Raw genomic sequence first — 11,583 nt, 5'->3', positions numbered from 1 at the left:
GACCTCATATCTTCTCAACATTGAATATGTAGCTTGAACTTTAACTCACAAAAGAATGATCTCAGGGAATTCAGATGATGTGGAGATTTCACAAGAAAAAAAAAACAACCCGCTTATTTCCCTTTCTGTATTAGTTATTAACCCCATTTATTCTTACATCCTAAAGGCATATATTTTCATGCTTTAAAAGATTTCATCACTAGTCTTTTTTCTCACCTTTACATTCTCTCCCTTGGTGAATTTCTACAACTTTATCTACATCTTTGTACAGATGATTCCTAAGGTTTCACCCATCACTCTTATGCACTGGACCCTAAATTCTAATTGCCATCATAAAGGATGGTAGCTCATCAGAATATATAGTCAGGGGCAGGGCACAAGGCATTTTAGCAAGCTAGTAAAAGTTCACAACCAATTAAAACTGTACTACAAGTCAGAGATGTTCCCCAAGTGATACAATATTTTCGTTATAGGCAGACAAAGACACATTTGCAAGAAACAGCAATTAAAGAGAGATTAAAGATAAATAAGAGAGTGACCATGATAAATTTTCTGGAGGAAACAGGATGAAATGTGATCATTTATGCAGGAAAAGAGAAAAGGGACTCCTCTCCAGGTGAAATGAGTAAAGGAGGAAGTAGCAACTGAAGTCACTTGAGTGAAATGAAATGAGGAAGAAGAAAGAATGGTGAATGATTTTTTTTTTCCTTCAGTAAAATATAGGCAAGATTCTCAGCTGAGAGGGTGGAGGCAGGTGAAATCATGAGAGATTTGAGAAGGGATATAAAGATTTGGAAGAGTAACTGTAGTGAGGGAGATAATAAGTTAATTAGGGAGGTATAGAAGGATAACCAAGCAGTCAAGAAAAACCAGTTGAAGTAATGTGACAAAAATTTATAGTGGACCGGTTGGAACAGTTTGATTTTCTTCACCTTCGGGCAGTAGTATGTGCATGTATGGAGGCAGCAAATGGTGAAAATGATAAACGGCCTCTATCTAAAGCCCTCAGCAAGAATTATTTGTAACAAGGAGAACCTTGATGCATTCCCAATAGGATAGTGAAAAAAGAATGCCTATGATCCCCTTTATGATTCAATATTTTACTAAAAATCTTGATTCTAACTAAAGATAAGAAAAAAAAATTAAAGGAATAAGAGTAGGAAAGGAGGAAATTAAACCATCACTCTTTTCAGATGATATGATAATGATGCTGATGAGGTAAATATGAACCAAATGATGAGGTAACTTGATGAGGTAAATACCTAATAATGAGGTATATACCTCAATAGGATTAAGTGAGGTCTAGTGGCAGGATTCGGGGTACAGGGAGTCACATGGAGCTCCCCTGCAACCCCTTAGGATTCGGTGCAAGGATACAAAGTTAAATCAGGTCTAGTGGTGGCGAGAGTCCCTTGTAAATGAATTTACAGGCTGAAAACCTAGATGGGTAAAAAGATGTTTATTGCAAGGTTTGGAAGCAAGGCCAAGGTCTGGTTAGTAAAAGGCATTAGATAGAGGAAGATATATGCCGAAAGCAGTGGCAGGGACAGAGAGTCTCGGATGCCAGCATCTTGGCTGGCATCTTTCAAATCTCTGACCAAAGATGACTCTAACTTTGCTGTTTTTATCTGCATGAAGAAGAGGGCAGAGCTCAGGTTGATTCCTGATTTTTGGCGGGCTTTTCAGATAAGGAAGTAACTGTTTTGGGGAAACCTGAGCAGATAGTTGGGGGTTGGGTTATCCAAGCCAGCTCAGATCCCTTGTCGGGGCTGGGTACAAGCCCAAACTGGCTCAGGTATGGATCTTTCCCCCTAGGAATACAAAAGGGTGATTTTGACCAGATCTTGGTCAAAGGTAGATCAGACAAGGAATCTTAAAGGGGGCTACTCCCGTAACAATGCTGTTTGTGTGGTGGTCTAGATCCCTGGTAGTCTAGAGATTAGTGGCTATAAAAGAGGTATTAGGAATCCCTTTTAAATTGGTCGCAGGTTTTAGGAGTGAAGAATTTACTCATTCCCGAATTATTGAAAAATAAAAGTTTATTGTTGGATAGAAATCAGTTTACCAAGAAACTGATTTCTGTAGAGGCAGATCTATTGGAAAATGGAGTTTTGCACTGAGAGAATGCAGTTCTCAGTGGACAGAAGGATCCTGATAGCTGAGTGAGCTATCTGGGTCCATCTGCAAAAGACTTTCATTAAAGGAAGTTGTTATATTGGATCTTAGTCTGGGCTGGCTCAGCCCGGATTTCCTATTGGAATTACTAACACTTCAAAGGATTTCTAATTGAATCAAAAGCAATTAGCATCTCTCTTATCTGTCCAGGAAGAGCTTTTATGGCCCAGCCCAGGCTAAGTTTGAAATTCATTGTTCTTTCCCTTCCTCTTTAGAAATAAAGGTTCAATATTCAAACAAATTTCAAGATCTTATACTCAAAATAAATTAATCTAGCATGCAAAGGCAGTAGCAAAATTATATTTCCCATAATTTCAGAATCATCCCAATATTTCTAATCAAATGTTTTTCTACTGCCTGAGTTTCAATCAGATAAGGTTTTATTGCCCTTTACTCTAGCAGGCTCTGAAAACTGCTTTGAAGGAAAACATTTCCTGTCAGTTTAAAATAGCCAAGTTTCATTTACTTACAAATTAGTACATCAGGTTAAAAATTTTTAAATCACAAAAGCAAATTTTCAAATAATCAATTCCCAAATTTCTTAATCATTGTTCTTAAAACTTAATAGAGCTCTTAATTAACAAAACAGACAAATCACACAGAACATAGAACACAAATCACACAGACTGCAGTTACAACATTAAACAAACATATAAGACATAAGACAGCCCAGAGGATATCTTCCAGCGTCTCAGAATGATTCCCTACTCAGAATTTGATGCCCATTGGCATACTATTTTTCTGAGAGTACAGATGCTATAGCATAACCAGACAGAACAGGCAGGTCAGGTGTCCTAAAATGGACATGTCACTTTCTCTCCCCAAAGCTGAATCTGAAGATATATGCTATTGGGCATAGCAGCAACTGAAAACCATTCTCTTCCCTGGAGACTCTGGAAACAAATCCAGAGGGCCGGCCTCTCCACGCCAAGAACTCATATCTCTATCCCCACCATGGCCCAAGGCAGAGACTCAGAGGTCTCTAATCTCTACTCCCATTCTCAGTTTCTAATATCTCAGTGGAACCTCCAAAATGCAATGCTGGAGAAACTGAGGCAAGATAGAGATTAGAGAGTTTTAAATATTTTATTAATTGGAGAGCATTTAATTGGACTGGGCTGGACAGGACTCTCGTCTCAAAGTATCCAGTGACAAATGGGAGAATCCCAAATCCTTTTATGCCTTTCAAACAAAGAGAAAAAGGGTGCAAAAGATTTTTACAGAACTATTTGGTTCTGTCAGGATGGGGAGAGGAAATAAATTCTCACTGAAAGCCAGAGTCAGGATGTTTGAATAAACAGAAGTAAAGATGTCAATGAAGTGCCGGGATAGTCTTATCTCTTGGAATATTTTAGAGGGGCAGTGTCATAAGTTCTTTGAGGGCAGAAGGAACTAGGAGCCAGGAAGTCTGATCTGCCCCTCATCTCCCATTGACAATTTATAATCTTAGAGCAAATGGTCCTCAGTCTTAAGGAACCAGGGGGTTTTACAACTAAAAGGATTGAGGCAGAACAGTTAAGAAAACTGAAATAGAACAATTCAGGGAAACTCAGGACAATAAGGGAAAGGGAGGCAGAACCAATTAGGGAACCTGAGTCAAGACAATTAAAGAGAACTGTGGTGCAACATATTGAAGAGATGTTAGGATTACTAAGTGAGAACTCAGGTTTTCTGGACAATTACAAGGTGAGAACTCAGGTTGACTTGATAGAGGGGGCAAGCTCATTGGCTGGGGTGGTTCTTCCCAGAAGCCCTTGCATTATCCCACGCCCATTCTCTGGGAGGATTAAAAGACACAGCACTGGGTGCAGAGAGCAGATCGGCCTGGAGAAGGATAAGAGCTGGAGGAGATTCAGAGCCAGGATTCAAGAAGAAAGACTCTGCATTGCATCAGGCTTGACGGGGCTCTCTGCAGGAAGGGAAGTCACTTTTAAGGACAAGAGTTAACAGCAACTGCGTGGAGACAAAGGTTCGTTACAGGAAGAAGAATCTGTCTGAGAGATTTGAGTAGACACAGCAGATCTCTTCCCAGAGAGCGATCCAGCAGCTTCTAGAGACGATAGCTCGCTACAGTTGGCGCCCAACGTGGGGCAAGGACTTTTGCTTATCCTGACAAGAGGAGCTAGACCAGACCTTCGCAATTTGGCACCCGAACAGGGACAGACACAGTCCTGATTCCAGTAGAAAAGCCTCCCATCCAGATCTCAGTCTCTCTGACCCAGAACCGTGAGTAAAGAGGAAACTTTGTTAAAGATTAAGTGAGTGTGCTAATAGATAAATAAGGAACTTAACTTGTTAAGGCCAAACCAGGAATCTCTTATAGTGAAATGGGGCAAACACCTTCTGTTCAAGGAAAATGTTTAGAGAGCATCATCAAGGTTATGAAAAGCCAAGGATTGATTATAATTTTAGAGGAGATTACTGAACTTTTAAGAACTGTGAAGGTCATATGTCCTTCTTTTTCTCTGGAAGAAGAATTGGATCCAGATGAGTGGAAATTAGTAGGAGAGCAATTAGGTGAACAGTACAATTACCTTTGTGACATTTTACCCTTTGGTTCCAGACCAAACTCAGTTTCCAAAGATACAATTTATACCTATAATTTAATCCAAATGGCTTTAAAAAATGTTATTCTAAAGGAAGAGATGAAGGAGCAAAATGGGGAGGTGTCAACTAAACTAGGTGAAAAGGATGAATCAGATAACAATGAAGTTAAGTACAATTCTGAGCAACAGCAACAGGAGCACCTCCCATCTCCTCCCTCAATTAACCCTTCAGAGGTGGAGGAAGAAGGAGGAGGGGAAGAGACAGAAACTCAAACAGAATCTCCTGTGAAGCAGCCTAAGCCTATGACAAGATTAGAAAAAGCATTGGTTAAAGCTAAGAGAGAAGGACAGGATATAAGTGATTTTATACATGCATATCCTGTGATTGAAAATATTGACTCTGTAGGTAAAAAAAGGAGAAGATATGCACCTTTAGATTTGAATAAAATTAAGGATTTGAAAAAAGGTTGTACCCTTTATGGGGCTACATCAGCTTATGTTAAAATGTTACTAGATGGTTTGTCTTATGAAGTCCTAACCCCGAATGATTGGAAATCCATAGCAAGGATATGCCTGGAACCTGGAGAAAATTTATTATGGCTTTCGGAATTTCATGAATTATGTAAAATTCAAGTCAGATGCAATTTGGAAATAGGAGTTAACACACAATTCACTTTTGAGCACTTGGCTGGTGAAGGTCGGTATGGAGAGAATTCAGAACAGACTGATTATACCATGACAATATATGAACAAATTGCTAAGGCTGCAATAAAAGCTTGGGGTGTCCTTCCTGGACAGAAAGATCGTGGAGAGGCTTTCACTAAAATACAGCAAGGTCCCAATGAACCTTTTGCAGATTTTGTGGGACGTTTGCAAACTGCTGTCAAAAGAACTATTGGAGAAAATTCAGCTACAGAAATAATGACCAGACATCTGGCTAAGGAAAATGCCAATGAGATTTGCAAAAGAATTATATGGGGATTAGACAAAGATGCTCCTTTAGAGGAGATCATAAGACGCTGTGCTACAGTGGAAACAAATGCTTTTTACACCCGGACAATGATGAATGTGGAAAGGCAGGGTCCCTCCTGGCAAGGGACTTCTAGAGAAACTCGGCGATGTTTTCAATGTGGAAAAATTGGACATCTAAGAGCTCAGTGTAGATATGGAGATACAGTGAGAAGACAGGGTGAAAGAAGACCTAAAACCCCATGTCCAAAATGCAACAGAGGACTCCATTGGGCATCAGAGTGTAGAATAATTCAGGGAAATGGGATGAGGGGCCCAGGTCCAGGGCCCCTGGCAAAAAAGACTTGGGGCATGATGGCAGCTGATGTTACACCCAAAGAACCTTTAGAAGGCCAGGACTCTGATTTAATCAATCAGCAGAGAAGCAATCACATGGCAGAAAGGGATTACCTGATAAGTCAGTCAAAAGGCAATCAGATTGCAAAAATGGATTACACTTGGGGAGAATACAGGCCTTTTAAACCAACAGGGCTGTGCCCAGTGCAAACAACTCCAATGTAATTGTCAGATGATGAGAAGAGATTTAGAAAGTGGTAAATAGAAGGAAATTAGATAGGTTAACTGCCTGGGAGAGAGGGTTTGCTTGTATTTCTTCAGCAGGAGAAGGAATCAGATGGGTGCCAACGAGTCATATTCGGCTTGTCCATCAGAGAGAGACAGAAAAAGAGAAAGACCTCAAAATAAAGGAGAAGATCTAAGAAACATCTTACACCGAAAGAGCATGGCTAATAAAAAGACTGTTAAAGAACTTTAAAACCAGCAGGAATCATTGGACTTCCTCACACAAGATGAGACTAATGGACAATGGACTTATGGACATTTATAAATTTTCAATTTATGATTATTTGATTATGTTATTTGTCATATACTTCTAGCATGTATTATGTTACTATGTTACTATATGCTTATGTAATTTATGTAATTATCTGTAATACTTCCCATATTGATGGATTTATGTTTCAAGGTCATGACTGTCCTATGTTCTAAATCAAAAGAAAGGGGGAGATGTTAGGATTACTAAGTGAGAACTCAGGTTTTCTGGACAATTACAAGGTGAGAACTCAGGTTGACTTGATAGAGGGGGCAAGCTCATTGGCTGGGGTGGTTCTTCCCAGAAGCCCTTGCATTATCCCACGCCCATTCTCTGGGAGGATTAAAAGACACAGCACTGGGTGCAGAGAGCAGATCGGCCTGGAGAAGGATAAGAGCTGGAGGAGATTCAGAGCCAGGATTTAAGAAGAAAGACTCTGCATTGCATCAGGCTTGACGGGGCTCTCTGCAGGAAGGGAAGTCACTTCTAAGGACAAGAGTTAACAGCAACTGCGTGGAGACAAAGGTTCGTTACAGGAAGAAGAATCTGTCTGAGAGATTTGAGTAGACACAGCAGATCTCTTCCCAGAGAGCGATCCAGCAGCTTCTAGAGACGATAGCTCGCTACAAAGAGAACCATGTCCATCAGAATGGATCATAATATAATCTTGTTCTTGCCCTATATAATGATTTCCAGGTTCTGCTCATTTCTCCAGGCCTCTCTGAAATCATCCTGCTGATTGTTTCTTATAGAACAATAATATTCCATAACATTCATATGCCATGATTTATTCAGCCATTCTCCAATTGATGGGCATCCACTCAGTTTCCAGTTTCTTGCCATTACAAAAAGGGCTGCCACAAACATTTATGCATATAAGTGTCCCTTTCCCTCCTTTAAGATCTCTTAGGATATAAGCCTAGTAGAAACGCTGCTGAATCAAAGGGTACAAAACACTTTTGATACAAATAATTTCAGATCTAAACAATTGAAAAAATATCAATTGCTCATAGGAAAACTGAGCTAATAAAATAAAAGTGGCAATTTTATTTAAATTAGTCTACTTGTTAAGTGCCATACCAATCAAACTACCAAAACTTTATTTTATAGAGCTAGAAAAATAACAAAATTCATTTGGAATAAGAAATGCTTAGATACACATGACACAATTCATTGACTATGATAATCTAATATTTGATAATACCCAAAACTCTAGCCTCTGCACTAAGAATTCACTATTTCATAAAAATTGCTGGAACAACTGGAAAATATTATGTCACAAAGTCAACACAGACCCACATCTCACACCACACCAAAATAAGATAAAAATGGGGTACATTATTTTGATATAAAGGGTAATATTGTAGTCAAATTAGAAGAGCAAAGGCCAGTTTACCTATCAGCTCTTTGGAGAAGGGAGGAATTTATTAAGCCAAAGAAGAACTAGAAAACATTATATAAAATAAAAAGAGGAAAAAATCTAACTGTTCATAGCTGTGACTGTTTATAAATTAATAAATAAGTCTTTTTTTTATAAATTTGATTCAGTTCCCTATGTCTTTGAGAAATAAGACTTTTACTAGAGAAATTTGCTGCAAACATTTTCCCTGTTTCTTGTTTTTCTTCTTAAATCAATCAGTGAATTACAAAGCTATCTACAGCAAGCATGTGAAGACTTACCCCAGAAGAATGGATGAATGAAAACACTTGGTTCCAATTGCCATAACATTAATGATGTCAAGGTCACTCATTGCATTCTGAAGCATCACCATCTCTGCTTGAAGAGACAAATGTGGAAAGTCATAGGCCTTACTATCCCTTCTAGAGAAATAAAAGTCCAGTGGCAAAACAAAGTCAAGTGTATCTATCTAATATATGAAATAAGAATTTGAGCAACATAAATGAGCTCTCAAAGGTGAAAAAGAGAACACTCAAGCAGAGATGTTTATAAATAAATTCTATCAAAAATTTAAAGAACAAAAATCTTACAACACATGATTTACTTTAAAAAAAAGATAGCCTCTTGTGACTTATTATTTTTTTTTCTAGATCAAATAGGAGAAAGAAAACTTTATACTAGTATATCTCTAATTAATGCTGATGAAAAAATATTAGGAAACAATGATGTATTAAAAAGTTTTATCTCTACAATCAAATTGAATTTATACTAGGAATATAAAGTACCTACTACAATAAAACATCAAGTCACATCATTATACCAATAAATGGAGAAATTTTCTTTCAAGTTAAAAGAAAACCCAACTTGATAGTATAAAAATAAATTGACCTTTTTTGAAAATGGTAAATATCATTATGAAAAACTAAGAATAAGTGCTATTGTAATAGAATACAAAAATGATTCCATGATTACAAAATCATGCCTTACTAACTATTATTTTAGGTAAATCACAAACCCATTTGCCTCAATTTTCTCAAAATAAAATAGGGACAATAATAGCTCCTACCTTGCAGAATTTGTTAAGCACTTAGTACAGTGTCTTGAACATGGTGGAAACTACACAAACACAATTTATCATTTTATTTTTTATGAGATAGAGTTAAGTGACTTGCCCAGTGTCACACAGCTAATAAAGTGCCAAGTGTCTGAGGCTGATTATGAACTAAGGTCTTTGTGATTCCAAGACCAGTGCTCTATCCACTGCATTGCTTAACTTACTTTACTAGCTATAGATTATTATTGTTGTTGTTGTTGTTGTTATTGTTATTATTAGTGTCACATGAAATAAGCCTCATAGAAAGCCAGACCTTGAAAAAGTGGAAAGAAGGAAAGAATATCTAGGTATAGCATATTATAGTCCTTAAAGTTGAAAAAGAAAGTGAATTATTTTCTACATGATTAGAATGAACATTTGAATGAATGAAATCATAAATCTTTTGAGAATTTGAGAATAATTACTTTATTTAAGACTAAACCAAGAAATTATAATTATAATTTTACTTAATTTCCACGTATATTCATAAATGATGTACGATTGTAGTTCTTCTTGGTTTACTTTTTATTCTTTTAGATGACAGGATTATATTTATCTTTACTGCTGTAGGTAAGAATCCTTTATATGTAATGTAATAACCTTCATAGTTAAAAAGTGTGGGGAAAAGCAGAATTGGGATAAAATTTTAAAAAATGATTTGTTAGAATACAAGTCAAACTGTTAACCATCGGCAAAAATCTAAGCTCTAACCACTGATATTGAAAAGAACAAAGTTAACCAGTTTTATGAAGACCTACAATATATTCTAGAAATTACACCAAAAAATGTTACATTCCTCATAGGGGATTGGAATGTTAAAGCAGGAAATCAAAAGACATTTAGAATTAGCAGTTTGGCCTTGGAGTACAAACTGAAGTAGGGCAAAGACTAATAGAGTATGGTCAAGATAACTTACAAGCATAAATAACACTCTTTTTCAACAATCCCCAAAGTTGCTCTATATATGAACATTGCCAGATGGTCAATATAGAAATTATATTTATTAAATACATTGAAGTCAAAGGTGAAGAAGCTCTACAGAGTCACTTAAAAAAAACCTGGAACTTACTGTGGCTTAGATAATGAACTTCTTGACAAATTCAAACATTAGTTGAAGAAAATAGGGAAAGCCATATACATATAACCTAAATAACATCCCTTATGAGTATGAACAAAAGCTGATAAATAGATTTTAAGTGATTAGATCTGGTACAGAGAGTGCCTAAAGAACTATGGATGGATATTTACAATATTGTACAGGAGGCAGCAACAAAAATTCCAAAGAAAAGGAAGAAGAAAAAAGAAAAATGACTGTCTGAATAGGCTTTAGCTATCTTGACCAACTTAAAAATTCAGCACAAATATTAGTAGACTTTTCCCAGTCTTTACTTGCCCCCAGATGCTAGTGCCATGTCCTCTATAAAGGGAAAATAAAGTTCCTTATATAGGCACCAGATTGTGATGTTCCCAACAGCAGGGAGGACAAAGGGAATAAATAAAATTCTTGTAGAAGATCCAAGGACAAAGGGAACAAGTAAAATTTTTGTAGAAGATCCAAACAACACAAGTTCATGGCTTTTGCCATTCAAAGGATAGAATCAAATAATTGGAATGGTTAAATGATAGCATTGTGCCAGTTATATTCAGAAAAACAAAGGTATAAGGTCTTTGAGAGTAGAAGATATTGTAGAATTGAATAGGTTCATCAAAGGATCAAGATAGAGAAGGGCAAAGACTAAAATCAGGGCAAACTGAGAGAATGAAAGTAATGATAAATATAGGCTTAGAAAAGATAAGAACATCAGGCCTTAGGGAAAGGAAAATGGAAAACCAGTTGTATCTGGTCCATCTTTCTTAGAGGTTACATAGGTCAGAGAACCAGACTCCTATTATCTCCATATCCCCAACACTGTGCAGCTATACAGATCTAAAGAGTAAGGAGGATGCTCAAAGGCAAGAAAAAGGAAATACAACTAAAACTCCAAAGATTCAAGAAAAAATGCTTACATATAGAACCAAACTACAATTTGTGTAAATAATCAACAGAGAACATCAAAGGCTGATTTAAACCTTGAAAAAAAGAAAAAAATTAACTATGAATAAATATTATAATATGATCAGTTAGTTAAATTAAACTGATTAGATCCAATTAAAGACAGAATATTCTGAACTCCTCAGATTTCTTATAAACATTTTTATTCATGTGAATAACATGAACCATTGGGAAGAAAATGAACCTCTTTTTTAAAAAAATCTTAATTTTATTGGCATAGAATTGTGTATAGTAGACTGATAATTGTTGTTTTGTCTCTGCTGTGATTTCACTTTGTTCATTTTTAATTTGTCAAAAATAGAAGATAAGTTCCTACTGGGCACTCTCCAGATTGTATCATTATGCCAGTGAACGTGTGGAGAACATATTTTCTCTATCTTGATTACATGGTACATCCACTGCTACATGGACTCTCAAACTCAATTGGGTTTGCACAAAGGGCCCAAGACTGCCTTTTTTTTTTTCTTTTTGTTTCCT

This window comes from Sminthopsis crassicaudata, chromosome 3 (genome assembly GCF_048593235.1).
Source record: "Sminthopsis crassicaudata isolate SCR6 chromosome 3, ASM4859323v1, whole genome shotgun sequence".
NCBI lineage: Eukaryota > Metazoa > Chordata > Mammalia > Dasyuromorphia > Dasyuridae > Sminthopsis > Sminthopsis crassicaudata.
This window is presented reverse-complemented; position numbering follows the sequence as displayed.